At 50.2% G+C, this 18,101-nt stretch overlaps 1 protein-coding gene across 1 annotated transcript in view; it reads right to left on the reverse strand.

Annotated features, from left to right (window-relative positions):
• The window catches only part of CORO2A (coronin 2A), a 65,719-nt gene extending 47,899 nt beyond the window's left edge, over window positions 1-17,820 (reverse strand). The window contains exon 1 of the mRNA XM_032240153.1: window positions 17,608-17,820. The gene's annotated coding sequence lies outside the window, so the exon portion shown is untranslated. The remainder of the gene's footprint in view (window positions 1-17,607) is intronic.
• Between the last annotated feature and the right edge of the window lie 281 nt (window positions 17,821-18,101).

An 18,101-nucleotide genomic window follows, 5' to 3' on the forward strand; every position in this document is an offset into this window, starting at 1 on the left:
CTGCTTCCCCTTCACCTTCCGCCATGATTGTAAGTTTTCTGAGACCCCCCAGCCATGAGGAACTTGAGTCAATTAAACCTCTTTCCTTTATAAATGACCCAGTCTCAGGTATGTCTTTATAGCAGTGTGAGAGTGGATTAATACAGACGGCTGCACAACGGGAATGTACTTCACGCCACAGAATTGTATATTTAAAATTGGTTAAAATGGTAAACTTTGCTATGTATATATCACCATCATAAAAAAAAATAAAGAAAAAAGAAATAACAGCACCTAGGCATAAGCACACAGCTTTCCTGTGCTCGCTGGCAGCTACATCTCTGCTTCCAAGTTGGTTTCCTCAGAGCTCCTACTTCTTTTAGCCCTTTCCAACCTGAGTTGGTCCCTGGTGTGACTTCAAATCAGGGTGCGGGGTGTGGGTTGGCCCTCCTTGTCTGCTTCCCCTTTCACTCCTGGCTACTCAGGGCTGTCTCTGCCAGGGCCCCAGCAGAGGGGCTCGTTGCGATGAGGAGGCCTTGCCATTTCCCCAGACACCGGGAGCCTTCCTGCCTCAGGACATGCCTGGACGATATTTCCCCAGGCCCCTGGCAGAGTGGTGGCTCTTCCCACCAACCTCCCTCCTCCTGATGAAGGAAGGTCCCCTTGAAGGACCAGGATCCCTCAGTCAGCACCAACTCCCACTGGGCTTCAGCGGGGAGCCCTGCTCTGTGCAGGGAGGGCATATAGATAGTCCAAGGCCAGTGACCCAGCTCCAGTAGGCTCTGCCCCCTTTTGCTGTGTGATGCTGTAAAAGCCCCTCTCTGGGGTCCAGTGTCTCAACCCATTAAATGGGCATGAGCATCCCTGCCTGTCACCCTCCGGAGGCTGTAGGGGTACTCTTGAGGGGGAATGGATGCAGAGGCCTGGTTTACTTACTACACAGTGCAATTGCATCGAGAGGCAGCGGCACAATGGCTACTCACATGGGGGGAACCCACCTGGCAGGCTCAGACATCAACCCTACCACACACCAGCTGGGAGACACTGGGCCAGTTATCTACCTCTCTTGGCCCTAGGTTTCCTCATATGTCAAATGGGGATGATAATAATAAATGGGTTAATATCTGTCAAGCACTTAGAACCCAGCCTGGCACACGACAAACTCAAAGTAAGTATCTATTAAGTAACTAAACTCAAAATAATAAATAATGGTAATGACTCTTTTTTTTTTTTTTTTTTTTGAGACGGAGTTTCACTCATGTTACCCAGGCTGGAGTGCAATGGCACAATCTCGGCTCACCGCAACCTCCGCCTCCTGGGTTCAGGCAATTCTCCTGCCTCAGCCTCCTGAGTCGCTGGGATTATAGGCACGTGCCACCATGCCCAGCTAATTTTTTGTATTTTTAGTAGAGACGGGGTTTCACCATGTTGACCAGGATGGTCTCGATCTCTTGACCTTGTGATCCACCCGCCTCGGCCTCCCAAAGTGCTGGGATTACAGGCGTGAGCCACCGCGCCCGGCCGGTAATAACTCTTACTGAGTACTCACTGTGAGCCAGGCACTGTCCTAAGCTATTTATCTGTATTCATGGATTGAAATGAACATTTAATAAAAATAAATGTGGGCTTCAAACAGGGCTTACAGATTAAACTAGAAGCACAAAGTGTTCATGGTCCTTTCTTTTTCCTCAAAGCAGCAACATCTAAAGATCTAAACTTTCAGGGGAGGGGTGAAGGCTGTCACCTGTGCTGGGAGGCACCAGAAGCCTCAGAACCAAAGAAAGCAGAGAGAGCCTTGGGCCCCTTATCAACCCATGAGTGCTGATTTAGAATCTAAAACTCTAATTCTTCCATTTTTAGCCAGACCCATTAACTCTCTCTCAAATGATCTTATTACATCTAGGGGCAAGCAACAAATATAATATCCCAGAATTCTGCCTTTCTTTCCCCAGCATCCCATGTGACGAGTCTGAGGGTTTTGGCTTGTACCAGTCTGGTGATGGGGAGCTCACCCCTGCTGGGGGAAGATGTGCTCAACTGGTGGACTTCCTCACTTCCACTGCTCTCTCTGCTCCTGGAGCCCTGCCAGCGACATCCATTGCCTCTGCCCCATGACAGCCTTCCAGAGATCCACGGCCTCTTCACTCAGGTCCCTGGGATGGCTCCACTCGGGGTTGGGGAGTTTCTCGTGTGACTCGGTTTCCCACGTCCTCCCCATTTTGGTCGCCCATATGCTCCAAGCTGTCCCTGTCTTCCAGATTATACTCAAACCCTGCAGATGGGGGCTGAGAACCCCTCAGTAAAGCAGGTCCCCAATAGGATCCCAGATGTCATACCTCAGAACAACAACCCTGGCCAGACCCCAAGAGATCATGGGGTACAGAAAGAGGAAATGGAGTCAGCACTCCAAAGACCACCCACACAGGGCAGAACCAGGACCAATATCCATCCCAAAGGGTGCGTTAACACATGCAACACAGCCCTGTCCTCCTGCACCTGGAGACAGTACCAAACATTTTTCTTCCTTATCTGTGTTGCTCTAAGTAATAGTTGAAACTCGTTGGTGAAGGGACAAATTCCAAAGATGGTTAGGAAGGAAAGGTTATAATTGTGAGCTCGGGGGTCATTTGCCTTATCTAGGTTTTCTTGGACTCAGACCTTTGAAATGGGAACTGTTCCTCCAGAGAGCACTTTAGGCTGGGAATGATCGCAGACCTGAGGTCTTTTCTGCTAGAAAGGCCGGCAGTGCACCAGCCGCCCCCAAGATGCCAGGGGAAAACTGGAGCACACTCACTCCACCCACATTTTCCAAGTCCCCAGCCAGAGGCAGCCCCTGTGCTGGGCTCTGTGGATAGACATATTTCCATGGTGTCTTCCCCCTGGGAATGGGTGGAAAAATGGAGAAATCCTACTCTACTAGAACAACGTTTGATCACAAACGTGGTGGTCTGTGAGAGGTGGCAGCAGCAGGGAAAAGACCAGGAGGTTAGAGCAATGGGCTCCAAAGCTTTTTGTTTTTGTTTTTAAGTGCAGTGGCACCATCTCGGCTCACTGCAACCTCTGCCCCCCAAGGTTCAAGTAATTCTCCAGCTTAAGCCTCCCGAGTAACTGGGATTACAAGCGTGTGCTGCCACACCCGGCTAATTTTTTTGCATTTTTAGTAGAGACAGGGTTTCATCATGTTGGCCAGGCTGGACTCAAACTCCTGACCTCAGGTGATCTCCAAACTTTTTTGATCATTCAGTCTTTCCACAAGAAAAAAAAAACTGAGCTCACATCCCATTATCTTATATACAAGTAATCATCATCAAACTCTGAAGACAAAACATATACACAGAGTGAGATTCATCACTAACCAGAGTGACTGTAAATACATTTAAAACAGTGTCCCCCAATGTAAAAACAAACAAACTTGAGCTGACTTCTTGTCAGACTTATTAGCTTGTCACTGTTTTTGTCCTGGGTCTTGTGGCCGATGAAGTGACTGTACCGGAAACCCCAGTGTTCATTATCTTTTTTCTGTTTTAAATTTATTTTCATTTAAAAAATTTTTTAGCCGGGCGCGGTGGCTCAAGCCTGTAATCCCAGCACTTTGGGAGGCCGAGGCGGGTGGATCACCAGGTCAAGAGATCGAGACCATCCTGGTCAACATGGTGAAACCCCGTCTCTACTAAAACTACAAAAAATTAGCTGGGCATGGTGGCGCGTGCCTGTAATCCCAGCTACTCAGGAGGCTGAGGCAGGAGAATTGCCTGAACCCAGGAGGCGGAGGTTGCGGTGAGCCGAGATCGCGCCATTGCACTCCAGCCTGGGTAACAAGAGCGAAACTCCGTCTCAAAAAAAAAAAAAAAAAAAAAAATTTTTTAGAGACAGAGTCTCCCTCTGTCGCCTAGGCTGGAGTGCAGTGGTGCCATCATAGCTCACGGCAGCCTCCAACCATAGCTCACTGTAGCATTCCTCCTGCCTCAGCCTCCTGAGTAGCTGGGACCACAGGCATGTGCCACCATGCCTGGCTAATTTCTAAACTTTTTCTTGAGACAGGGTTTTGCTATGTTGCCCAGGCTTGTATCCAACTCCTAGCCTTAAGCAGTCCTCTCGCCTTGGCCTCCCAAAGTGATGGGATTACAGGCTGACACCAACCTCTTCTGCTTACCTGTCTACACGTAGCATTATCAGCATAATAAGTAAGCACTACTAATAAGTCACAAGTTTTCAGTAGGAATCTTTTAAAACCACGTGTCCATTTTGTAAGCGTTAGTTTAGTTTAAAGTGGTGCATATAATCTGAAATCCAATCTGGATTAACCTGGATTAATTAACCAGGTTAATTAATTGGGATAACCTGTCAAAAACAGACCAAAGAATGAGGGAGTCCTCATCACCCTTTCTCAGAGTGTTCCCTCTTCTCTCTGGAGACTCCTGGACCACATGAGACATGAGGTGCCTGACACCCCAGCTGGCAAATGTAGGTAAAGCTGAACTCTTTTTTTCTAAGTTTGTTTAGATATTTTTTTTCCTGCACCCCAATGTACATCTTGCATAGATCACTTTGGAGGCAATTGGGATAGAAGATGAAGAGAGTCAGAGATAATTTTTAAGCTCAAAGGATGGCAGAAATGATCTAGTATACTCTTCACTTTGCAGGCGATGAAACAGAACCTGAGAAGGGATGTGACTTGTCCAAGGTCACGTGGCTGGTCAGTGGCAGATCCTGGAGAGAATGCAAATCTCTAGGTCTTGATGGCTGCTAAAAGGGGCCACAGTCTAGCTCTTTACTGGTCCTTATACTTTACTGTGCCTTTCAGTCAGCTTCCCTCTGAAGCCTCAGTTTCCTCATCTGTACAATGGAACGAATCAAACCAGCTCTCGGGCTGCTGTTTGAGTGCCAATAAGGTCTCGCTGACATCTGTGGGCTGCAAAGAAACCCTTCTTAACACTCTGGAAGGTCCTACTTGAGTGGCTGAGATCTGAGACCACGAGAGCGTGAGGATTCTGCCTCCGCCTACCAGCCACAGCAGTGGACCCTGCGGGATGCAGAGCCCTGCAGTCCATCTCTGTGCTGGCCTGGGCCTGGTGTGGTGGTGGACAGTTGTGGACAGGGGTCCTGGGTCTCATGAAGCCATGACTTGCAGTCCTGCTCCTGTCTCTCACCCTCCCATCTTCCAGGTCCTTCCTGCCTCCTCCAGGCTGTCCTTATCTTGGATCCCACCTCTCTAAAGCGGAGCCCCCATTTGGGATACTGGTAGATGTCAGCATCCTCTATGCAAAACCTTCAATAGCTTCTCAGCTGGGGATTCAAAGCTAAGGTATGGCCCAGGAGTATATCAAGAAGGGATGTGAGGCAAGTGAGGAGGGGGGCGTGGCAGGGACTAGGGCAGGAGGGAGGTGACCAGTCTGCAGGGCGCAGACACTCAGGGGGTACATTTTCAACAGAGCTTAAAAACAAAACTTTCCCAAAGGCTGACATTTTATTATCATAATGTGCCTGCAATTCTAAACAACATCAGTGATAAAACACTCTTCCCTGACAGGGCAGGCTGCACCTATCTCCCTGCCCTTGGCATCTACCAAATACACTCTTCCTCATACTGAGCCAAACCCGACCCCATGTTCATCGCATCCCACGTAGGCCTAGTAAGGTCTCCCCTCTCCAGTCCTTGGCTTACATCATTTCCTTTGCCAGTAAAGCCCTCTTCACAATTCTGTATGACCAGCTGCTACAAGGCTCAGCTTAGAGAAATGCTCTCTCTTCCAGGAAGTCTTCCTGTAAGCATTCCCATCCCTCCCACTGCGCGCCATGGCTCCCCTCACATCATGGTTTCATCTCCAAAGGAAAACTCAAGAAAGGAACCCACAACACAGAAAACCATATAAGGAGAGTCACTTCTGAGCTGTGTGACCTCAGACAAGTCCCATGGCCCCTCTGAGCCTCCGTTTCACCTCCTTAAAAGAAGCATCTCATCTCCAAATACCCTCCTTTCCTTGACCTGCACCATCCCTTCTTTTGACCACACACTGAACCCTGTCATTAGGAGAAAATGCTCCACCTGCTTCCAAAGTCACTAATTCAAGCACCCCTCCTGACCGTACCCTCCCACCTCCAGCCTCCTGTCACCTGCCAGATGTGACCAGCCCTTTGCAGGCATCCCCGCTGATGGATCAGTAAAACCAGGGTCCGGCCCAAAGAGGGGGCCCTGGAAGCTACAACAAGAGACCCCTCTCCAGGATGACACAACTCATCAAACAATGCCCCTAATCCACCACCATGGTCAGCAATAGCTTTGCTGAAAGGCCAGCTCCGGGGATGGGGTGGGGGCCGTGTGATTTCCATGGGCATGCTATGGAAGCCCATTTCTTGTCCCCAGTAACCTGGGACATCAGCTCATTCCTATCAACACCCTAAAATCCTTCATCCCACTGACTTTTTTCACATCATCTGGCAAACCCCAGTACTGGGTGAACCAGGATATCTAAGCTCAGCTGGGAGGAAAACGGTGGACAATAACCAGCCCAGGGCAGGGGGCCCCAGTCGGGTGAAGGCTGCTCCCATATTGCTTGTGTCCCCCAGCACGACTCCCTCTGCAAGTCAAGCCTTGAGAGGGGCACTGCCAGAAAAGCCAGAACCCATGGGCACCCACGTGGCCTCCTTCTTCTTATACCCAATGCCAATCCATCACTAATCCCAGCCTCCTATCCCACCTTCAAATTATCTCTCTCTCTTTTTTTTTTTTTTTTTTTTTTTTTGTAGAGATGAGGTCTCACTATGTTGCCCAGGCTGGTCTGGAACTCCCAGCTTCAAGAAATCTTCATGCCTCGGTCTCCCAAAGTGCTAGGATTATAGGCATGAGCCACTGTACCTGGCTCCAAACATCTGTTAAACTTGGTCATTTAGTCTCAGCCACCAGCCGTCTTGCCCTCGATCTTTTTGAAATAAGTAAATCTGAGCAGACCACTCGCCAGCCATCGTTCTATTTCTCCAGCCTCAGCTTGCTGTGATGAGCTGCACGCATCACAGTGCTTTCAATTCCTCAAAGGCCTGTTTCCTCCAGCCTCAGGGCCTTTGCAAGGCCGTATCTCCTGTGAAGCGTGCCCCACTCCCCACCCTCACCTGGTCACCCCCTACTCATCTTTCAGATCTCAGCTCAACATCCTTTCCTTAGAAGAGCCCTCTGCAGTGACCCCGGGCTCAGCACATTCTCTACTCTGTGCGCGCTTCACTCTTCTCTCTGCCTCCAGGTTCTGTGGGACTCTATGATTACTGTCCATCTCTCATTTGGTCTGTGAGCCCTCAAAGACGGGCCTGTGTCTGCTTGCTCAATGTCTCTAATGCTGAGGCTTGTGCTTTACATACAGAAAGTATTCAATCATGAACGAAGGTCCTAGTCAAAAAATTACATTGAAAGATAACTTTTTAGGGAATGAATGAATGGGTCAGCCTGGGCAAGGCTCCAGGATTATGTGTGTGGGGCAAATATCGCTACAGATTTTCTCCAGGGCAGGCCACACAGGCTGAGCCACTCCTGGAATGGTTTTAATGAGGATGAGGCTAGTGACCCGGCCAGCAAGCTCTCCAAGCTCCTTCCTGATCATTATCTCCCCAGCCCTCCTCCACACTCCCCAACCCCCATTACTCGGAGCACCAGGCTTTTAATGACCAGGCCACTGGAGCATTTCTGAGCTGGCATACCTTCACTCTGCAGTGTGGACATTCTGTTCTTCCCAAGGGCGAGGACCCAGGAGACTTTTCTTTGTGGGGTTGGATGAGGAAAAAGAAGCGAAATCTAATTAGACCAGGTTCAAAGCCCAGCTTTGCCTCTTGCTGGCTGTGTGACCTTGCAAATTTACTCAACCTCTCTGGGTTCCTGTCTCCTTCTCTATAAAAAGTGGACAAGAGGTCGGGTGTGGTGGCTCCCGCCTATAATCCAAGCACTTTGGAGGCCAAGGCGGGCGGATCACCTGAGGTCGGGAGTTCAAGACCAGCCTGACTAACATGGTGAAACCTCGTCTTTAAAAAAAAAAAAAAAAAGTGGACAAGAATATCTAGCTTCAATGTGATGGTGAAGACTTAAGGAGTGAATGCACACTAAGAGTCTAATTGGGGGCCCGCCACATGTCACATGATTCCAAGACAGTTTTTTACATTTTAACATCTCTGAAACTGGGATGCAACTTATAACCATAGTTTCTGCTGCTTTTTCTTTCTTAATGGATTATAAAATAAGAATACATTCTCACAGACGAAGCCCTGCCTTGAATGAAATAACACAGTCGCTTAGATTTTTTACTTCCCTTGCAAAGAGGCTGGAACGCCCGTGAGATGGGATCAGAGACCAAGAACACAGCTCGTGAAGGAACAAGGGTCTCCTGAGGCCTAGCATTCACCCTGATCTCCAAAGCTTCATGGAATCTGAAGGCTCAGTCCTTCCCTGGCCTGGCACCCCTCTGGATCTGTCTCAGCTGTCCTAGTCTTGCTCAGAAGGTGGCCCAAACTTCAGCAGGACCCTCACGTCTGCATCTGACCCTCCGTTGCTTTTGATGCAGCAGGTTCCTCAGTTGGGCAGTTTGGTCCCAATGCAACTGAGCTTGCAGCCACCTAAATCCCCCAGTTTTTATCAAGAAAAGAGTCCTAGTTCCCACCTTCAGAAACCCCCAAATATGTCTCCTCCAGTGTGACTCCATCGAGCCATCCCTGGACCCTGCTCCCAACTGTTTTGGAAGGCCAGCACTGGGGATGTCATCATTAATGATAAAAGTGTCATCATTACTTTTGGCTTCACCAAAGTCCTTACACTGTGAGTGCTGCCTTCGTTCCTGCAGTCTGGTGATGGCAGACTGGCCTGCTTATTTTATTATTATCTAAGTATCACCATAACTTACATTGCATACATAATTGGACCTCCATATCTGTGGCAGAGTTTGCAGTAAGCCGAGATTGTGCCACTACACTTCAGCCTGGGTGACAGAGCGAGACTGTCTTAAAACAAAAATAGAGGATAACGACTAGTTACACAGCATTTACATTGTGTTAGGCATTGCAAATAATCTATAGATAAAAGTATACAGGAGGGTGTGTGTAGGTTACATGCAAACACTACACCATCTTATATTAGGGATTTGAATACCGGCAGATTTTGATATCCTTGGGTGTCCTGGAAGCTGAATATTTAGGAATGACTGTACACACATCACCAAAATCTTTACAGGAATGAATTAGCTATTGTGTATAAAACTATTTGTTATCATTATTATTTTCAATAAAGCAGGGTCTTACTATGCTGCCCAGGCTGTTCTCAAACCCCTGGCTTCCCGAAGTGCTGGGTTGCAGGCAGGAGCCTCCACACACAGCCAAAACATTTTAAATGTAGAAAAGACCAAAGAAAACAAAATTCTCCCACCTAGTGATAATTAGCTTGATGTCTGTCTGAATATTTTGCTATGTCTACATGTTGAGGGGAAAAGATTCTTTTTTCATATTCAAACCCAAACAGGTTCATTCCACACATACTACTCTCTCACTTACGGTGACATGGTGACCCTCTCTCTACAGACTGGTTTCTTCACGGTGCCTCCACAGTGTCCCCGTCCTCTATCCCTACCCCTGGCAGGTCCCAGGCCTCTACAGAGATGTAGTGCTTTGGGTCTGAGGCTGTTCCTCCTCATACTCACAGTGGGGCAGTGATCTGTTGAAGGGGTCCTGGCTACCTTCAGGGACCCCACCAACCAAAGCCACACCCAGGCACAGAAATACTCCAGAGCTCTTGAATTGAGGGGTGTGAGGTTAACAGCAGTTGTCTGTCTCTGTTTGATTTGACTGCAGCCCTTTGAAAACCAACTGGAAGTTCTCCCAGCCCCAGATCCTGGCCTAGTATTTCCCTAACCTCTAGGGGTTCCAGAAATCACAATAAGCAATGAACAGGTAGGTGCTTGGCATTTTGGAGTTCATAAAGTGTCTCCTTACTTTTATTCGATTTAGAGCTCTACAACAAGCCTATAAATGATGCAGAACACGCATTTATTATCCTCATTTTATAAATGAAGAAACCGGGGCTTGAAGAAGTGGAGTGACTGATCCAATATCTTCCCTTATTTTTCTACCCTTCATAGTCTGGCTGTCTCCAAATCCCACTAGCAACCCAGCTCAGGCATCAGTTCCTCTAGGGAGCCTTCCCCAAGCCCCCACTTCCACCCCAGGCAGGGTTAGGTGCCCCTTCTGGAGGGCCCACAGCTCCGGGGCTTCCCTGTGATTTAACGGTAGTGCCCCTGCCAGGCTGTGGGCCCTCACGGCTGTGATGGGTCTAGCTTGTCTACATCAAGGCTTCCCAAGCCTTAGAAAAACCTCAACAGATGGTTGCCAGGGTGAAGGTCATTACAATTATTAAGGCAGGAAATATTCTCCCCCTTTTACAGATGAAGACACTGAGTCATAAAGAAGGGTCAAGACTTGCCTAAGCAGCATGTGAGCAGCAGGGCCAGGTCTCCTTCCTTAGAGGCCTGGCTTCTTTCGCTCCACTGCATCCCTTGTTCTCTGCAATCTTAGACTTCAAACCATTGCTGGAGGCTCATTTCTGTCTTCCCAGGCAGATCTACCTGGTCCAGCCAGGTGTGCAAGAGAGGTTGTCAGGAGGGAGCTCTGTCTGCAGGGGGCTCAATTCCCCAGCCTGTGCCCACACCCTGGTGCAGCCTTAGGAACAGGCAAAGGACTTGCCCAGTTATTGAGCATGCCCTGGACCACACCCTGTGCAAGAACTTCCCTCGCACTTCTTACTTCTTCCTGTGGCTGGGGCCATTATGATGCCATTTTGCAGGTAGGGGAGGAAAGACCCTGGCCCAAGGCCAGTGTCTGAGATGGGGCTAGAAGCCAGGGCTGCATCCCTGGCAGCAGACAGCCCCAGGAGTTTGCTGGCACCAGAGCCAGAATAAATGCACAGTCAGAGTACAGGAGACAAGTCTCAGGGGGCCTGCAGTGTGGGCAAAGACCCAAACTCACCTCCCACCCAGGGCTGGCTGGAGGGACAAGACTCTTGGGCCCAGGGAACACATGCCTGCCTGGTAGTCCCCTGCACTGCCTGTGGGCAGGGTCATGCCATTTGCCAGGCTCCTGCAAACTCCAGGCTCAAGGCCAGGCTGGAAGCAGCTGTCATATCAACCCTGCACAAATGCTCAGCTCCCAATTTCTTGTTTGAATGAGACTTCACATATCTGCTCCTGACTGGCTAACAGATGCTGAGCAAGTCCCCGTCTCTCGTTGGGCCTCGCTTTACGTATCTGTGAAATGATGCCAGGAGTGGGGTGGCTGGGAGGTGAGGGGGACTAGGTTTGGGGGATGGTATCTTCATTGAACCCATCAACTCTGACATTCCAGGGATTGACTATAGGCGGCAGGGGATGGTGACTAAGACCCTGGTCACCGGCGGCAAATGACATAGGTTGAATGTATGATCCTGGGCTAGCTACCCAACTTCCCTGGGCCTCAGTGTTCTCATCTATCAAATGGAAATGATAGTAGAAAAAAGGCTGAAAGTAAATATTGATACTGATTATCTTGGATGAGAAGAGGAGAAGATATGGGTAATTTATTTTGCCTGTTTTCCTGCCTTTTTCTAAAATTCTCCATGATGAAGTATTTACAGTTTTAAAAAATGTATTTTCTTTGTAAATTAACTTTATGAGATATCATTTATATATAATATACCCATTTTAAAATGGGAGAAATAATAAGTAGCAGTATCTACCCTATAGGTTGTTATGGGGATTGGGTTAACATCTATAAAATATTAGATGGTGGCAAGAAGTGCTAATGACTGTTTGTTAAATAAATAAGCGTAGGGCCAGCCTGGCTTCCACCTCCTCCTGCTCACCTGGCCTGGACCCCGACCTCTCCCCAGCACCAAGTTCACTGCCCAGGTCCCACCGTGACACTCCAGACCTGGACTATTTCTACAGCTTTCTCTCTGCACCGGGCTTAGTCCACTGCTGCTGCTACAACAAAATACCATAAATTAGGTGCTTGGGCTGGGTGCAGTGGCTCACACCTGTAATCCTAGCACTTTGGGAGGCTGAGGAGAGCAGATAATCTGAGGTCAGTAGTTCAAGACCAGCCTGGCCAACATGGTGAAACCCTGTCTCTACTAAAATACAAAAATTAGCTGGACATTATAACAGGTGCCTGTAATCCCAGCTACTGGGGAGGCTGAGACAGGAGAATCGCTTGAACCCAGGAGACGGTGGTTGCAGTGAGCAGAGATCATACCACTGCACTCCAGCCTGAGCAGGTGAGCGAGACTCCATCTAAAAAAAAAAAATTGGGTGCTGTGTTAACAACAGAAATGTATTTCTCACAGCTCTGGAGGATGGAAGTTCAAGACTAAGACAACAGATTTGGAGTCTGGTGAGGGCCACTTCCTGGGTCATGGAACAGCGCCTTCTTACTGTGTCCTCAGGTGGTGGAGGGGGTGAGGGTCTCTCTGGGGCCTCTTTTATAAGAGCACTAATCCCATTATGAGAGCTCTGCCTTCATGACATAATTCCCTCCCAAAAGCCCAATCTCTTAATACCATCACCTTGTGGGGTACGATTTCAACATATGAGCTTTGGAGGAACATACACATTCAGACCATAGCAATCTCGCAGGAATCACACTAATATTCAAATCTGGCCATGCTCCTACCCTGTTCAAAGCCTTCCATGGCTCCCCACTGACTCTGGCTGAAAGTCCTAGATTCTCCGTGAGACAGTTTCAACAAGCCACGTAACTTTTCTGTATATTTCTTTACTGGAAAAGAGGGATAAAAAGAGTAGCTCCCTCATGAACTTGCAGGATTCCATCCTGAGCACGATGGGGTACACAGTCTAGCCCAGAGCCTGCCTGTTCCTCTCTTCCTCTTCTCCCGCCATCACTCTGTTCCAGCTCATGCTGTACTTTTTTTTTTTTTTAATTTTTTTTTGAGATGGAGTCTCGCTCTGTTGCTCAGGCTGGAGTGCAGTGGCGTGATCTTGGCTCACTGCAATCTCTGCCTCCCTGGTTCAAGCACTTCTCCTGCCTCAGCCTCCTCAGTAGCTGAGATTACAGGTGTGTGCCACCACGCCCAGCTAATTTTTGTATTTTTAGTAGAGACAGGGTTTCACCATGTTGGTCAGGCTGGTCTCGAACTCCTTACCTCATGATTTGCCCATCTCGGCCCCCCAAAGTGCTGGGATTACAAGCATGAGCCACTGTATCTGCTGCTAGTGCTTCTCTGAGCATGCCTGCATGATCCCGCCTCAGCGCTTTTGCCCCAGCTGTTCCCTCCACCTGAATGGCTATTTCCCTAGAAATGAGCCCGGTTCACCCACTCCGTCAAGCCTTTGCCTAAAAATCACCTTCTCAATGAGGCCCCCAACTCACCCTAGTTAAAACTGCAATCCCTCTTTCTATCGCCCTAACCCCTCCTAAGTTCTATTTGTTCCATCTCATTTATCATCTATTTTATTTATCACCTATTCATCTATTTTACTTATTGTTTTTCATCTACCTTCCCCCCATCTGATTGTAAGCTCGTTGGGGGAAGAACTTTCTGGTCTATTTCGTTTAATGTCAGTGCCTTCCCCCTTTCCCCAGCACTTAGAAAGTACCTAGTACAGGCCAGGTGTGGCAGCTCACGCCTGTAACTGCAGCACTTTGGGAGGCCAAGACAGGCAGATCACTTGAGGTCAGGAGTTTGAGACCTGCCTGGCCAGCATGGTGAAACACTGTCTCTACCGAAAATACAAAAATTTGCCAGGGTGGTGGCACTTGACTGTGATCCCAGCTACTCAGGAGACTGAGGCATGAGAATCACCTGAACCCAGGAGGCAGAGGAGGAGGTTGCAGTGAGCCGAGATTGTGTCACTGCACTCCAGCCTGGGCGACAGAGTGAGACTCTGTCTCAAAAAAAAAAAAAAAAGAAAGAAAGAAAGAAAGAAACAAAAAGAAAATACCTAGTACAATGTAGGTGCTTAATAAATACTGGCTGAATGGTTAAATGAATGAATGAAAGTAAAGCACTTAGGGCAGAATTAGGCAGCGGTAAATAGACAATGAATGTTAGCTATTGTTATCACCATCAGTGATTCTTCAAAGCAAGGCTCCCATTTCCCTCCTCCTTCTCCAAACTCATAATCACACCTTCCTTGTCCCCACCACACCCTACCAATCTCTCAATTATAGTAAGGAGCATACCACTCTTTAATACCTGTATATCTTTTTCCGTTTAGGCTGAAGCAAATGAAATTGCCATTTCTTGTAAGTCTAAAAAAGTCAGATACTGGCTGTTTCAGGTGGTTTAACCTAGTAAGTTTCCCACAGCAGCCTGAAGACCCCCAGGAGGCACAGTTTGCTCACAGAAACGAAATCACCTGCTCCTGGCCCTTCAGAACAGGTGTGATTACAAAGCATGTCCAAGCTCTTCTGAAGGAGGCAAGGCACCGATTACAGACTTAAAATACAAGAAGATCCTGCTGAATTATTTTCTGGACCTCCTGAGATTTGATAGAGAAGATAAAAAAAAAAAACACCACACACCAACTTCTAAAACAATCCAGCTTCTGGCCATTTTAAAACAGCAAAGGTTTAAGGCTGAAACACCTCGGTGGGGAGCAACTTCTTTCTTTCCTTCCTTTCTTCCTTTCTTTCTCTGTTTCTCTCTGTCTTGCGATGGAGTCTCACTCTGTCACCCAGGCTGGAGTGCAGTAGTACAATCTCGTCTCACTGCAACCTCTGCCTCCCGGGTTCAAGGGATTCTCCTGCCTTAGTCTCCTGAGTAGCTGGGATTACAGGCATGCACCACCACACTTGGCTAATTTTTATATTTTTAGTAGAGACGGGGTTTCATGTTGCCCAGGCTGGTCTCGAACTCCTGACCTCAGGTGATCCGTCTGCCTCAGCCTCCCAAAGTGCTAGGATTACAAGCATGAGCCACCATGCCTGGCCAGAAGACAACTTAGAAATAACAGCACAATGTATGTTTCTCTCTGTAGTTATTTCCTCAGGATAAAGTCCCCAGAGTAGCTGGCTAGGGCAAATAGGATCATTTTCATGATGACAGGCTGCCAGATTGCCCTGTAAAACTACATGCCAGAGGCAAATTCCTGCAGCCTCGCCAGCACAGAGTTTTATCCTTTTATTTTTGCTAATTTTACAGGAATAAATATAAACTGCTTTCATTTATTATATGTTATGTGTTTTGGGGGGGTGGGGAATAAGGTACTAAGGTCTTGGAATCAGGATCCCTGGGCTCGGTTGCTGGTTTGCTGCATGGCCTTTGCCCAGTCACATACCCTCTGGGGACAGGGGATGCCTATCTGTAAAATGAGGGGGTTGAATGAGATGACTTCTTAAGGCTCCTTTCAGCTCAGACATTCCATAATTCCATGGTGCGTTTGAAAATTATTAGCAATTAAAGTCATAGCATGACTTTTTAATAACCAGAATCTGCCATGCTCCTAAATCAGGCCAAAAAGTCTTGAACTGGGCGAGCAGGAAAACAGGGCCCAGATTATACATGTGTCGAGATGACAGGAGACCCAGGTAGCACTTAAGCCTGTGCGTCGGAGTTGGGCTCCCGGGCCAGCCCGTATACTTAGCCTGCTTTTATGAGGGGATAATAACACTCATTTGTGGTCCAGCTTCCAGTCCTGTGCAGCTCTGCCATGGCCGCAGGGCAAGATCATAGGCGCTGCTTCAGCCCTAGAATTCCACAGACTTTCAGCCCAAGGTAGCTCACACTCAGGTTCTGCCTGAATACCTGTGATGACAAAGAGCTCACTACCAGTCCAGGGGCCTCCTGCCTTCTTTTGGCTGTAATAAAGTTCCTGGGTGTGGGGCAGGTCATGAAGGGGAAAAGAAAGACCAGAAGGCTGAGAAGTGATTCCTAGAAACTGCGCCCTCACACAGAGCCGGCATCAGGGAGGTGGAGAGGAGGCCCCACGAAGCAGGAATGGTCTCTGAGGGGCTCTGGCTCTCCTCACTCCAGACCTCTCAGAAGGTGCCCAGGAGAGGCAGGAAGCTCAGGAGACACATTCCAGTCCTGATGCACAGGTGGGTTCTGAACAAGCCCCAGAAAGTCGGAGGCCCCACAGCCTGCTCCTGCGCAGACTCCTCAGCTCCCTCTTTCTTGCCCTGGCTCCCTGGGCTATGATGGAGAAATTGCTGGGACCAGGGCTGCTGGCCTGAAGGTGAGCATGCATATATATATATATATATATATATATATATTTTTTTTTTTTTTTTGAGATGGAGTTTCACTCATGTTACCCAGGCTGGAGTGCAATGGCGCGATCTCGGCTCACCGCAACCTCCGCCTCCTGGGTTCAGGCAATTCTCCTGCCTCAGCCTCCTGAGTAGCTGGGATTACAGGCATGCGCCACCATGCCCAGCTAATTTTTTGTATTTTTAGTAGAGACGGGGTTTCACCATGTTGACCAGGATGGTCTCGATCTCTTGACCTCGTGATCCACCCGCTTCGGCCTCCCAAAGTGAAGGTGAGCATATTTAAGGGACCTGATCATTGCCCCAGGGTGAGGGAAGAAGAATCTGAGGTTGTCCAGAGCAGGACCAGCAGGAGAGGCAGTGACTGGGTAGCAGATTCCAGCTTGGTTTACAGCTAGTGAGATCCCAATCACAGGGAGTGTGCAAGGGGTCAGCAAGACTTTCCAGAAGCGACCTTACAGAGGGGCTGAGCCAGATGCCATAGGTCTTCTTTACCCAGAGAGCCCGGGGCCATAGTCTCTCAGACCCGTGCTCTGTCGTAATGCCACACAGACACAGCTCCCTTGGCACTGTCACCCCTCTGAGGTCCAGGCGTGGCCGCGAGTCAGCCCTTGTCACTCCAGCTAGTGTGTGTCACACCTTGTCACACATTAGCTCTGGGACACAGAGCTAGGCCCCAGCACCTGGCCAGGACCTGGCCTGGGTGGGGAAAGGGAAGGAGCTGTCCTACGCCACTCTCTAAAGAGGTGCATACATGGGACTGGTCCCCTGGCAGGCGAGCCGCCAGGGGTCCAGCCATCTCCAACCTAGGGCTCCTCTAGCCCTAGACGAGTAAACCCTCTTGGCGGGCCGGCTGACACCCCACCTGCACGCCCAGGCCAGCTTTGCGAGGACCCGGGGATGCCTCCCACCCCACCGTTTCCGGTACCAGGAAGCTGAGGCCCAGCAGGTAACACCACCAAGAGGGGGAGGGTCCCGACATGAGTCCCTTGGGGCACCTGGGCCACAGCAGGGGCCTGTTGGAACCGGCTGGCCGCGCCCTGAGTGAGCTACCCTCACTGCGGACGGGAGCGGTGGGCGGTGCAGACAGTGCCCGTGCGGGCGGCGAGCGGTCGGGAGCCTGGACCTCGGGGCGGCCCCTCCCAACAACCCCGCAAGGAGGGATCCACCACGCTATCCCGACGGGGAAACTGAGGCCTGGAGAGGAGCAGTGCTTTGTGCAAGGTCACGCAAAGGGGCTGAAATCCAGGTACTCCGCGACCCGCCGGGTCCCCAGCGCGCCGAGCCCCGCATCCCTCACACCCCGGGAGCTGCAGTCGAGGTGGGGCCCAGCGCGCACTTCCCGCCCGACGCCCCCATCGCGTAGACCGGGAAGGCACGGCCAGCGGTGCAGGACCGCCCTACCTTGATGACGGCCGCGCAGGTGGTAGTGGCGGCGGCGGCGGCGGCGGCAGCGTCCAGCTCCGGCTCCGCGCTCCTCGCCGCCCGCCGACTCCCCGCTCCCAGCGCTGTTGCCGCCTCCCCCTGCAGCCCGGCAGGCGGGGCCGGAGGGCGGGGCGGGGGCCCGGCCCAAGGTCCGCCCTCTCGCCCGCCCCGCGGGTCCGCCCGGGCCACCCTCTTCCGCCCCCACGACCCAGACCGCGCTCTTGGCTCCCTGGGGCGGGTCTCGGGGCGCGCACACGTGCTGGGAACAGGCGCGCACACGCCGCAGTGATTGGGGCGGGCCACCGGCCACCAGGCGGAGGCTGGGGACAGGGACAGCCGCCGGCTCCACGTCCCGCTGTGCCCTCGCTGCGTGGTGTAGGACGAGGAACCTGACCTCCCGGAGCCTCAGTTTCCCCCGTGGTGAAATGGAGACAGTCACCGCGTCCGCTTCTTAGGGCTGTTTGAGCCCTGGG

Source organism: Sapajus apella, unplaced genomic scaffold (genome assembly GCF_009761245.1).
Source record: "Sapajus apella isolate SASKATOON/1434 unplaced genomic scaffold, GSC_monkey_1.0 scaffold46, whole genome shotgun sequence".
Taxonomy (NCBI): domain Eukaryota; kingdom Metazoa; phylum Chordata; class Mammalia; order Primates; family Cebidae; genus Sapajus; species Sapajus apella.